General features: G+C 35.0%; 1 long non-coding RNA gene across 1 annotated transcript; it reads left to right on the forward strand.

Annotated features, from left to right (window-relative positions):
- Nucleotides 1-1,180: 1,180 nt before the first annotated feature.
- LOC134471868 (uncharacterized) lies at nt 1,181-5,563 on the forward strand. The gene is made up of 2 exons (XR_010041576.1): nt 1,181-1,671; nt 4,698-5,563. It is a non-coding gene; the product is annotated as an uncharacterized LOC134471868 (long non-coding RNA).
- Nucleotides 5,564-11,312: the final 5,749 nt, after the last annotated feature.

Consider the following 11,312-nt stretch of genomic DNA (forward strand, 5'->3'; position numbering starts at 1 on the left):
CATTTTTGTTCTCTCTAATAAATTTATGTTTTAGAAATTTCTTAATATTTTCTTCTAAACCCCGTGGCAACTTTTCTGATATACAAATGTTTATTTTCATTTTTTATGTTTTGTGTACCATATATATGAATAATATTTGCATATCCCTCATCACTTTCTTTATGATTATTGTTAATGTATTATTATTGCTAATAGATTAAGTTTGTTTTGGGGCAAACAATTTCTTCTGGTTTCCCAGGCTATGCACCAGCTGGCTTATGGGAAGGCATGGCTTGTCTTTTTTTTTTTTTTTTTTTTTGTCTTTTTCCTTTTTATCGGTACCAGGGATCCAACTCACAACTGCCTACTTGCAAGGCAGGCGCTTACGCTGCTGAGCTAAATCCCCAGCCCCCTTGGCTTGTCTTTTTGCTGAGTCTCTTTCTGATCCTCATAGCAGATCCTGACTCATGGCAAGGTTTGGTTTGTTCTCTTACTGAATCTCTTTTCGATCCCTATGGCAGATTCTGGCCTATAGGAAAGCTTGCTGTGTCTTCTTGCTGAATTTTCCCCCAATCCCCATGGTGGAACCTGGCTCGTGGGAAGGCATGGTTTGTCTTCTAGAGGCAAAAACTCCTGTGGTCTGGGAGGCTGAAGTAGGAAAATACAGAGTTTGAGTTGAGCCCAGTCAATAAAGTGACTTGACTGCCACAAAATAAAATACCAAATGAACTGAGGTAGAAACTCAGTGTGATGGCCCTGGAATCAATTCCTAGTATCACAGAAATAAATAGATGCGTTCATAGATGCATACATAGATTGAGAGCAAGATTCATAGGCAAATAAATACTTCTAAGTTGAAATGACTTAGTTGCAAGAAATTTATTTCTGAAGTCACTAGAAGTATAAAAATACTATATTTATTCACTTACAACTAACATTCTGTGATTCATTAAGCAAATCAATTTTTTATCTCTTCTGTTAACATGCAAAATGCATTATAATTTTATTTTTAAAATAAACTATTTTTGCTGAAATTTTTTCCAGTGTATTATTAACAGATAAAGCACTTAAGAAGCTGTAACTAAAGTTAGTTCTTATTTGATGTAAATTTGTTTGACTGTTATGACTGAGGAAATAAAACTAGAGACAGGATTGGAATGCCATCTCTTTCTAACTTCATTTTACTGAGAACAGAGTCGGTCCTGTGTATTGCTGATCATCTGCCATCTCTGACCTTTGCTCATATCCTGCTTGAAAAAGAGAGGAAAGAAAACTTCAAATAAGGAATGGTAACTCTTATAATATGACCTTTGGTTTCTAAATAAAACACTTTATTTTAAAGCTTGAAATTAAATAAAATTTCATAACTCCATATAACATCCCTTGTTATTTTTAAATAAAGGAATGCTGTGTGTCTAAAATACCTTCTGATAAGTTTGGCAACTACAATGAATTTGCAATGCTCACTGCAAACAATAAATGAAACACCTAGGATTTTACCCCTGCTACTGTGAAGCTCTGCCTACCACTCGCAATGTGAATCTGTCTCTGCCTTTGAGTGTCATAATCAGCATGGATATTTCTACACCTCTGACATGCCCCAAGGACTCCTAGTCAGATGAATGGAAAGACAATGGAAGAGATGACCAAGCTTGAGGGAAAATAAACCCCAGGACAGAAGAGCCTGTGCTGGTGAGTAAGCATGGCTTGTAAACAGCTTACATACACCTCCTTTATCATGTATCTGTTGCTTTTTGTCTATTAAGTAGTTGTCTGTCTTAGATTTTTTTTTTTTTTTAGACAGGGTCTTGCTTGCTATGCAGTTCAGGCTGGCCTTGAACTCACTTTGTAGTCCAGGCTGTCTTGAACTTGCAACAGTCCTCCTAACTCATCTCCTGAGTGCTGGGATTACAGGTGTGTGCCATCACATCCGGCTTGACACCATCCATTTAAAGAAACAGAAGTTTATGTTGTCTCACAGTTACAGTCTCTGCTCCAGGGCAGGAAAGGCATGAGAGAGGGGTGCAGTGTAAAGTTGCTCCTTATGGGCCAAAAATGGAGACAGAAGAAAGGAAGCAAGGAGGGAGATGCACCCTTCCCAGTAATGCTCAGTGACGCCCCTCCAATCAGATGCCACTTCCTAATAGCCAACTAACTACAGTGCTCTCACAACCCATTCACATTACATAGTCCGCTTACAGCTTTTGTTAGTATTCCAAATACAAATCGCAATACTGTCCTTCTCTCTTCTTAGAGTGGACTTTAACACGTTGAAAAATACTTTTGGCAAGGAGTGTAACTGATTCACTAAACAAAATTATTCTTGGAGCATTTCTATTTTAAAAAGATATTATAGAATCACATGCTGGACAAGCAGGGTGAGGGGTACAGTAAACAGCAGGAGACAAGGAAGCAGCTGTCTGTCTCATTTGTCTTGGACTGTGGCTTAGTCAATAGTCATTTGCTCCTCTCTCTTGCTTCTTTTTGTTTACCCTTGCACCCCAATGGACTGTGACAGTTTGCTTCAGTGTCCTCTAGGACTATAGCTATGGCCTGCCTGGCTGTCAAACAACCATTCTCCACACCAGTGTTAGTGGAGCCAAGCTACTCGCGCTCCTCCCCTCTCCTGCCACTTCAGACCGTACTGATTCATTTGAAAAGGAGAGAACACTCTAACAGTGTATAAGATAAGTACAGGAGGGCTTTGGGCCCCTTATTTAAAGAGAAAACAGAAAGGAAATTTAAAAAAAACAAAGCAGTAAAAGGGTACAAGTAATACAGAATTTCAAAAAATATATATACAGTAAGAAATCACTAGTTAATAGGTTGCATATTGTCATCTTTGAAACAGTTGTCCAAATTATAAAATTAAAGTATATAAAGTGGACATTCATACAGTGAGATTGCAAACAGTTCCATTCAGTGATCCAACAAAAGTTCAGTAATATGGTTTTCCATCCTACACATTCAAATGTACATGCAGTTATATCCCTTATTTGTATACCTAAAATTCTCATAAGCCTTCCAAAAGATTCCCTGGCTTTGACTATCACCTTCCCTGAAACAGGTCTTTAAGATGCTGTGTAAATAGAACTTTGCAGGCACTTATAAAGTTTTAGTCCAAGAGCAGTTCCTCCTTCAAAATATTCTCTCTATACTGCAGCACAGGACCTGCTGAAATAGTCACTTCAGTATTCCTGTAAACCTGATTATGATTTATTTCTAAAGTAATGTGGGCACCAAAAATCCTTTAAATCTATTCAGGATTTTTATCCTGAGAATGTAGACAGATTGAATAAACAGGGGTATTAACACTGAGAGCTCCAGAAACCAGCAACCAATGACTCCGGCAGCTAATGAAGGCCAACAGGTAATGGTGGCAGCCAGCAGCCACAGCAGAGACATGGCACCTGGCAGAGTTGAATTATGGTATCCAACACAAGCTGGGATGAAATGGTGATAACAGGTAGCAGCAGTGACCAGCAGTGGCTGATTCATGAATTTCATGTGAATTGGAGGAGGGGGAAACCTAAGCTGATTGGCAACAAACATTCTCAATTAGAGTTTCTACCCTTGAACCCAACAGTACCTTGATATTGCATCTACTGCATTTTATCATTTTTCTTTATTAAGAAAAACAAATAATTGACCATTTAAAATAAAATTAAAATGTTATGGGCTATGCTGTTTTGTCTCCTGTTTATTAAAGCCTTTCTAACACAAACATCAGATGTGAGTGGGCATATAGAGAGAAGTTGCAGTAGTTCAAGTAAAGCTCCAAGAGTAGTCTCTCGTGATAAAAAATTGAGAAATAGCCCAAAGTGCAGATTATGAGAACAATAATTGCAGTTTTAACATACAAGTTTTGGTTATATATTTAAGTGCAAGGTGGCTATAGAGTTGTGTACAATGTAAACCTGTTTGACTACAATTCGAACTATATAATCACAGTTTAAGGAAGGTGTTATAGTCAATAAGAAAGTAAAATCCAAGACAGTAGAATTTAAATGAATGTTAAAAAATTAACTCAAATGAAAAAGAATTAAAATAGATTTCTCTTTAAAAACTTTCACCTTTATTTCTTTAATTATAAGTTCAATATTTTTTCTAGATAAATAGGTAAGTATTTCTTATATTACACCATAGCCACTTCTTTAAAATATTTTAGAAAATAGATAATAGCCATTCAATTGTTACAATATATATTTGCAGGTATGCTTTAACTCCATGATCTTGAATCATGAGATATTTTATCTAAGATAGATTTTGAAAGATCCAAATTGGTGGAAAAAGAAATACAGAACAAATTACAATCAACCACAAAGTGATTCATATTAAATTTTCAGAGTACTATGGTTCTTGAGGACTCAAAATTCACAGTGTGTGCAGTGTATAAAAATATCATGGGCGACAGGATTTAGCAGTCAGTACTTATGTGATTTGAGAGTTCATTAAATCTAGAACCAAGGTAAATCTCTTATTCTATTTGCCCCAGAAATCAATCAAATTAAATTTAACAGAAGCTCTGCATGAAAGATAAGGATGAACCATGTTTTGCACTCAATTGATGGAACAAGTGGATTTGCCAGAATTGGAGCCTATAGAGACAAGCATTGAGATCACAAGTATGCTTGTCATATCAAGATGGTAATCCACATAAGCCATGCTTATTTGTCAGTGATGTCGTAGATTGCTATTTTGTATTTTGTTTCTTACAGGTTTTCAATTGCAGAAGTCCAATTACCCCATGCAGATCAGATCTCAGTGCTGAAGAAATTTCTGTTTGCTTTATACCTTTCAATATTAATGACTCTAGTGGCAGTAATGTAATAAATGACCTGTTTTTTTTTTAAATTTTAACATGTTAATTGTTAAACATAATAGTGTTATTTAGCTATAAACCAAAAAATATGTTTAAATAACAAATCATGATTTATTGTCTTAACTAGCAACATTAATGCATCATCCAGGCTCACACAAGCAGAGAAAAAATTATTCTCAGCTTTCAGAAAAGTACCAACCTGTATTACCTCAGGGTGAGATCCAATATTATCGCAGAAAAGTTTAAATGGATATTTTCATACATTTCACATTTTCTGTGCAACTCACTTTTCCTCTTCAGATAAAAATAAACAAAGTGCTTGAAATTTATTACATTTGTCATTTGCTTTACCAGCAGTATCTTTTCTTTGGCATTTGATTGATTTGTAATTTGAATGACAGCTGAAGTCTTTAATAAAGCCTTGAGGTGTTCATAGATTGTTTAGAGCCTCTTAAATCTGTAAAGGATCTACTATAAGGCCTCCAACTTTAACTTTGAAATATTCTTGTGGCTCACTGCAAGATAGAAGAATCAAGAAGCTGTGGACCTGAATCTCATGTGATTTAAAGATGACTCAGTGTCTGAGGCACAATTTTTCATTTACATTTTCATCAGTCAGACATTGTAATTACTATCATATTATAAAAGTTATTATGCCCAAAGCATTACTTGTGCCACTTAAACACTATTTAGTAAATGGAACTGCATAAATAATTAGTGTAATATTTACTAGAAAAAGTGAAAATAAAAAACATAATGATGAATAGTGGAATTTAATTAGCTGATTTCTATGATTTTTTGCATTTAGCAAAACTCTCTATGTATGCATTCATTGTAGTACTTATGTATTGCTTTGCTTATCTGCTAATTTTAACAACTTGCAGGAGCCATACTTTTATTCTACAGTTAAAGGGTTCCCAGAAAACACAACACTGGGCACTGGAACTTTGTTTTCTAAAACAGGACTTTGAAGGTTATCTTCTGTGACTTCATATTTGTGAATTACTGCTTTATCTGACTCACAGGGATTCAAAGCAGCTCATCAGAGCTTCAGGTCACCTACAGTGTCATCAAAGTACCATACTGATCAAGCACATGAGAGGAAACCACCAGAAGTTTATACAACTGCCTCTCATTTGGGTTTCAATATTTCCCATTTGTCTGGGAACATGTAATAATAATTGCTCATGAGTTTCAAGCCCTACTTTTGGTTCCTGTAACATAATCTTATCTATTATAGAATGATAATCCAATCTTAAGATTCCATAATTCAATTTTTTAAAAAATCAACTCTGTTGCAGCTTAAATTCTTTGAAAATCTGTCTGGCGATCCTGACAACCTGTTGTCTTTTCTAAAAGAAAGCATTGCCGGGCTTACTGCAGTATTTGTATCTATCTGGGTTTTGCAATGTGCTTATCACCATAATTGTGCAGTTTTGGATGTGGGGAAACATGATCTGTTGTGATCTAAGCCAAAGTCCCACAGGCATTGTTGGTCCAAGATTATGAATCTGGTTATAAGTATTTCTTCCTCTGGCATGTCTCCAGATGATATTACTGTGTGCCTTCAATCCAGCACTTCCTTTAATGACACTCACAGAGATTATCATAAGTACTTTGGACTTCTGGGAAGATGGTGGAATGGTGAGCAACAAATAAAGAGTGTCTCTGAGATTTGCTGTCTCAACACTGGAATATAGCAAAGTGATAAAGAGAAGAGGCAGGGAAATGGATCCCTGGAACACAGGAAGGATCTGAAGTGAGAATTGAAGCCCACAAGGAGAGCAAAGAGAGAAATATCGACAAAGAATAAGAAGGTGACAGGTGGCACTTTCTTTCTGAGTCCGAACTTTCAGCATAGGAAGGCTGACTACTAGTGATCCCAGACTCCTTGATAGAGAAATGCTCAAGTGGGACAGGGCAGTGGACAAGGTGGAGTACAGTGGCTTGTGAGTTATTTGGGTTCAGATATCCCTCAGGAAATGCTGATTGACATGAAGCCATTTTACAGAAGGGCTGTCAGAGCTTAGAATTCAAAGCAACTGCTGGCTTCATCTAGTGGCTCCCAACCAAGTTCAAGCCAGCAGGAGGCTATGTAGTTCTGCATGCTGAATGAGCCTGGTTTCAGCTTCACAGTCAGATACCAGACTGAACGTCAGTAGAAATAAAATGGCACATTTTCTGGTATTATACACTACTCTGCTATAATGCTACTGCTGGCTCGCCAGGATTCATCAGTGTGGATCTGCACTATTTCTGCTCTCACCATCTAATGGTAACAGCTGTACACACTTTGAGGTACACATTTGTTTTATCATATGTGCTTAATTTTCTTTTTCTTTTTTCTTGTTTATTTTTATTTTGTGTTTTTTCATCATTTGTTTTTAGATTTATATGAGTATGAACATGGTATCTCCTTTATGTTGTCATTCTATTCTTATTTTTATATTATCTTTCATTCCCTCCTGTCTTCTTTACCAATTTCTCAAAGTTTGCATGGTCCTTCTTTATTCTCCTGCCTTGCTTTGAATTTCCTCCTTTTCTTTTATTTCTCTCTAATTCATTTAAATTTTCTCCCCTGTATGTGAAGTTGCCATATTGAATGTATATTACTGTATAGAATTTTCAGGTTCATTTCAAATTTTATTTTATTGAAAATCTAGTTCATATGGTTAAGGGTGGAAATTAGTAGTTATCTCAGCATGTCATTTTCTAGACTGTATTTGATGCTGTTGTTATTGCTGATTGTACCACTTAGCCAAAGTGACAGAATTATTCTAACTAGTTATTCTTTCTGGAATGCTATGACTAAGATTGCTTAAAGATCATAAAAATACTATAGGTCATTGCCAAGTGACTGCACCAAGTGGGCAGCAACTTCTTCTCCTCACTAAATTGTAGAGGTAGGATCTTGCAATAGACTCAGAACCCAAAAGCCAGCTACACCTGGAATATACCTCTGAGAATCAGCCTGAGTGTTCTAAATAAGCAATAAAGCTACTTATCATAGGTAATTTACAAGCATCAACCTAGACATTAAGCTAAAATATATACAAATATAGTGAAAAGGTACTTAATCAAGATGCCAACCTAGCTCCAAAGACTAACACAGAAGGCATTGAGGTGGAACAATCAGAAGGCTGAAAACCTGGACACTCTAAACTGGTAACAACAGAAGTAGCAAAGCAAGTAAATGAGAATCAAAAACATCAATAAGAAATAATTTCTCAAATAACTACGAGAGGTGACCATAATGAAAGACATGCTTTATGACCCAAGAGCAGATATAGATAAAAAAGAAAAATAAAGAAGCTTTAGGAAAATCACGAGTGCCCAATATAGGAAGAAAAATGGAATCCATAATGCAGATTCAAACTGATATCCAGGAGATTAAAAATTCATTGAGACTACATGCAGCAGATGAGCCAATATGAAGGCAGAATCTCAGATATAGAAGACGTGACTGTGGTTAAAAATCATGAAAAAAGAAAGATTTCTTAAAAATAGCAAGAGACCAGACGAAATCAAACTAGCAGCTTCTACACAATGCAAAGAGGAATAATATAAGATTGATTGAAGTCTATGAAAAATGCACAAATGATCTAAAAACTCTGTTCGCAGAAAACATGATGAAAAAATTTCCCTGACACGGAAAAAGAACTTGACATACAAATAAGTGAGGCACATAGAACTACAATTACTATGATCAAGACATCTACAGCAAGGCATATAATAGTCGAGATTCTAGAAATTCACAAGTAGCAATTGGAGCATAGAACTAATTTGTCATCAAGGGACATAAATGTGGGTTTGTCAGAACCATATTTATTCTTTAGAATATTTCTATGATAAATTAGTAATTTTAACTTTATAATTTTTTATTATATTAAATAATGAGCACTTAACAGGAAATATCACAAAAATAAATTATTGAATTTTTAATATGTATTATTTATAAAAAATCTTCAAAATTTTTAACATTGGCTATTTTTTGATGTACGTCTTAAAAAGAACATCAGAATATGTTAGTATTAGTAAATATAAGAAAATAGTAAATATAAGAAAATGCCAATAGCATTCTCAAAAAAAAAAAAAACTTTCCATTATCACACTTAAGACAGTCTGCTCAAATGACAAAAGCATATTCCATACACACATATTGCTTACACTGACAGTACATGTTTTTGCTTTTGTGACTTTTTTCAGGACATTTTTGATATGTCAGTGACCTTGATGTTTTTCCCGGAATTTCCTATTAAATTGTATTGTGTGTAGTTAACAGAATATAAAATATCAATAAAATAAATTCTTAATATGTGTTGTGTTTTTAGAGTAGATACCAACATTTTCATATCAGCTGTGTACTTCCTTACAAAACCTAAAAGATGAAATTAAAAGTAAATTCCTATCTGAACTACAATGAAAATGAAAATAGAATTCTACCACAGAAATAATCTTTGCTTCACATATCTCTTCCAAGGCCAGTTTTCCGACAACTATGTTTTCTCTACACATCTTGCTTAAACCAATACCATGTGTACTTAGCATTCCTTTCCTATGTGACAATCTTGTCTTCTGTTTTCTTTTCCTATTTTGTCTAGGGCTTTCTGCTATATTGTACAACATACACCTAGGGGGAAAATAAGATGTAAGAAAAAATATCAAATATTTAATGAGTGTTTAAAATAGTCATCAACATTTTCAAATCAGGTGTTTACTTGCTTACAAACTCTAAAGCAGTAGCATCAAAAATAAAAACATATGTGAACTTCAGTATAAACACAAACAATAGCCTACCACAGAAATAAGCTTTGTTTCAAGCAGCAGACTCAAGCAGCTTTCACACATGACAACTGCATATTCTGTGCACAAATGTTGTTTACAGTCCCAGTACATGTGTTTTGATTTCCTATATTTTCTGGGAGGGCAAAATTGACATCTTTTTCCTTGTTTTCCTGTTAATCATAGTATGTCCTTGTGATGCTGTGCCTGCTTGTTCACCCATTAGTACATCAATGTGCTCCACAATTTTTTTGTCTAGTTCCCTGAACAGAAACATTTTGTTTTTCCTTTGCTGTAAATGATCTCTTATAAGCACCAATACCCATCTCCAGAACAGTTCTCCATGATATTTTGTACTTGTTATTTGCTTTGTAAATTATCAATCTATTTATGCCACACATGTTTAGGACTTAGTAAAATGAAATCATTAGCCAACATTTTGTGTTTCAAGTGACATCATAGTTGCAGCATAACTTATCAACAACATCTGCTCCATGTTCAGGTTTGTTCTTGAAAGTTTCCATCTCAGGCTTCCATGTTGTTGAGGTTTCCCTATCAATATTTCCACCATGGTGAAATGTTGACATAAATAGTACCAGTTCAATTTTCTTTGAATTATATGAGGCCAATGTTTTATGCTTCTGAAATTCAAATATTGTGTTATACAATTCTTTGTTTTGAAATTACAACATTTCATTTGGAATTTCTGCTAGTTCTTGTGTACAGTTCTTGCACTAGTTAAATGTGTGCTCTGTTGGCAAACGGAAAATCAGTTGGAAACTGATAAGCCAATTGTTGACTGTCACATTCTGATTAGTTTGGGATATGGGAGCAACCATGTGTTTATATCATGCACTATATTAGTGTACAAATAAGGACCTGACAGGTGAATTCTGGGATAAATGTCTAATTGAAAGAATAGTAAGTTTTCACATCTGTAAGGACATAAAATTTATGCCATATTTTGGCCCATTGTTTTCCCATAAGTCTTTTCACATCCCTGCAATCACCATGAGAAATCTGTGCTAAGTGCAGCAGATCTAGAAATATTTTCAGTTCAGCTAGTGAGGTGTCATAATAAATACAATTCTGAATATGACTATTGGTGCATACAAAATGTTTTGCTTGCATTTAAAACTTTGTTTGCTTCATCACATCTTGTAGCATTTCATTTGTTACTATTTCCAACATCAAATGGAAGTCCTGGCATTCTGTTCAACGTATTTCCTCCTTGCCAAGACCTTCATTTTAGTTTTGGATCTAGTTCTAACATTGGATTGTTCCATTTGGTTGTGTGGATATTTCAGGTGGTTAAATATTCCTCACATTGCTCTTTTCTTTGTCATCTGAATTGAGAAGGTTTGCATTCACCATATCTGCATCAGCTGATTCTTGCTCCATATTATTGTCACAGGAACTTTGGCACACAGGGCCTACATCAAAGTTATGATCATCATCAGCATGTGCCAACACCACCCTTCCATTGTAAAAGTATGTATTTTATCATAATAGATCATCTTCATTCATGGATGAATGATTCAATTTTGATGATTCAATTTCTGATGATTCTGATGATTCAATTTTGCTGTACTCCAAAACTTCCAAATCTGTTTTTTCATGTGCCATTGTACTGAAATTGGATTGTTTCTACCAGAAAAATCAAAAGAAAACTTTTTTTTTTAAATTGTGGAATTGAGTAGGTCTATTGAGCCCTCTAACTATTGAACCA

This window comes from Cavia porcellus, unplaced genomic scaffold, assembly GCF_034190915.1.
Source record: "Cavia porcellus strain 051 isolate PalLab524CR breed Dunkin Hartley unplaced genomic scaffold, mCavPor4.1 scaffold_20, whole genome shotgun sequence".
Taxonomy (NCBI): domain Eukaryota; kingdom Metazoa; phylum Chordata; class Mammalia; order Rodentia; family Caviidae; genus Cavia; species Cavia porcellus.